Source organism: Rhagoletis zephyria, unplaced genomic scaffold, assembly GCF_001687245.7.
Source record: "Rhagoletis zephyria isolate East Lansing unplaced genomic scaffold, Rhagoletis_zephyria_1.1 Rzeph_scaffold_02107, whole genome shotgun sequence".
Lineage (NCBI taxonomy): Eukaryota > Metazoa > Arthropoda > Insecta > Diptera > Tephritidae > Rhagoletis > Rhagoletis zephyria.
The window spans coordinates 49,035-51,468 of NW_016159191.1; the positions used below are offsets into that span (position 1 = coordinate 49,035).

At 42.4% G+C, this 2,434-nt stretch overlaps 1 pseudogene; it reads left to right on the forward strand.

Moving 5' to 3' along the window:
- Positions 1–505: 505 nt before the first annotated feature.
- Positions 506–2,106, forward strand: LOC108366004 (protein phosphatase PP2A 55 kDa regulatory subunit-like; annotated as a pseudogene).
- The last annotated feature ends 328 nt before the right edge of the window (positions 2,107–2,434 follow it).

Consider the following 2,434-nt stretch of genomic DNA (forward strand, 5'->3'; position numbering starts at 1 on the left):
TTGGAATGTGTATATCCATGTAAGTATGTATGTATGTTAAATGTTTTCTATCGGCCTACCAGTTTGGCTTCAGAAAATCCCGGTCGACTATAGATGCAATTAAATCTGTCGTTGACATTGCCAAAGAGGCCATCGAAGGCAAAAGGTGACGCGGGGGGAAAAAGAATATTGCGTGGTAATAGCGGTGGACGTAAAGAATGCCTTTAATACCGCGAGCTGGCAGCGCATAATGNAGGCCATCGAAGGCAAAAGGTGACGCGGGGGGAAAAAAGAATATTGCGTGGTAATAACGGTGGACGTAAAGAATGCCTTTAATACCGCGAGCTGGCAGCGCATAATGGGAACGCTCATTAAAATGGGAGCTCCAACACATATCATAAGAATAATTAGGAGCTATCTGTCAGACCCCAAGCAAGGGTACTGGAGTGATAGAGGCTGTGAAGAATACAGCGTAACGGCGGGGGTACCTCAGGGATCTGTTCTCGGACCTCTGCTTTGGAATCTAATGTATGACTCCATCACTTCCAAGCCCGAAATTAAATACCTTGGCGTTATGATTGATGCTCGACTAAACTTCAGGACTTTTTGCTTTGGGTATTTTTTTCACTCGCATGAACCCGAATTCGATTACTTAAAATCATTGGAAATTGAAGAGAAAATCAATAAGATCCGATGGTTGTTGAAAGAATCCCGTGCACTTTCTTCTCTCAACCAACGATAAGACGGTTAATTTGTGGAAAGTCAGTGAACGGGATAAATCGTTTGAGGACTATAACACAAAGGAGGAGAGTGGTCTTGCAAAGGATCCACAAAATATAACAGGCTTAAAACTTCCTTCAGTTAAGCAAATTCCACTTATAATGGAAGCGTCACCACGCCGCAACTATGCCAATGCACACACCTATCACATCAATTCAAATAGCGTTAATTCTGACCAAGAGACTTATCTGCCGCCGACGATTTGCGAATNTGCACTTTCTTCTCTCAACCAACGATAAAACGGTTAATTTGTGGAAAGTCAATGAACGGGATAAATCGTTTGAGGACTATAACACAAAGGAGGAGAGTGGTCTTGCAAAGGATCCACAAAATATAACAGGCTTAAAACTTCCTTCAGTTAAGCAAATTCCACTTATAATGGAAGCGTCACCACGCCGCAACTATGCCAATGCACACACCTATCACATCAATTCAAATAGCGTTAATTCTGACCAAGAGACTTATCTGCCGCCGACGATTTGCGAATCAATCTGTGGCATCTTGAAGTGACCGATCAAAGTTTTAATATAGTTGACATTAAGCCAGCCAATATGGAAGGGCTGACGGAGGTGATTACCGCCGCCGAACTCCATCAACCGAGTGCAACGTGTTCGTGTACTCGAGCTCCAAGGGCGCAATACGTCTATGTGATATGCGTTCAGCGGCGCTGTGTGACCGGCATAGCAAACAGTCCGAGGAGCCGGAGAATCCAACGAACCGTAGTTTCTTTAGTGAAATTATAAGCTCGATAAGCGACGTAAAGCTAAGCAACTCCGGACGTTATATGATCTCTAGAGATTATTTAAGTATTAAAGTGTGGGACTTGCATATGGAAACAAAACCAACTGAAACTTATCCGGTTCACGAATATCTACGCATTAAACTTTGCTCACTATATGAGAACGACTGCATTTTCGACAAATTCGAATGCTGTTGGAACGGCAAGGATATTTCCATAATGACGGGCAATGACAATTTCTTTAGAGTGTNTACGCATCTACGCATTAAACTTTGCTCACTATATGAGAACGACTGCATTTTCGACAAATTCGAATGCTGTTGGAACGGCAAGGATATTTCCATAATGACGGGCAATGACAATTTCTTTAGAGTGTTTGATCGCAATTCGAAAAAGGATGTCACGTTGGAGGCGTCACGTGACATTATCAAACCAAAAACGGTGCTTAAACCGCGTAAAGTTTGCACCGGTGGCAAACGAAAAAAGACGAGATCAGTGTCGATTGTCTCGATTTCAATAAGAAGAGACTGCATGCCGCTTGGCATCCAGATGCTTCACGATTTGCAGGGTTTTACAGGAATTGTATAGAAATGTGCAAGTTACTTTAATTCATGAACCGATACATTGCTATCGATTGAGGGTTGCCATGTATTAAGGGCCAACTCCAGATGAGCCGTCCAAGTAAAGCCCTGTATGCAGCTCTCAAGAAAACGGTCAAGAAAAAATTGCCATTATTTCGTGTGTGTGTCCAAGGAATTTTGACATTTTTGATACTTCACAGTCTGTTGCCTCACTCTTTCCTCAAGAAATAATGGAACGGGCATATATTTCTGTTGCAAACCTGGGTTGCCTTGTGCTCTTTTTTCACAAAAAACTTTAGAAAACCGAAAATACACATTCCAACATGCATTCAATAGCAGCAGCTGAAGCTAAATT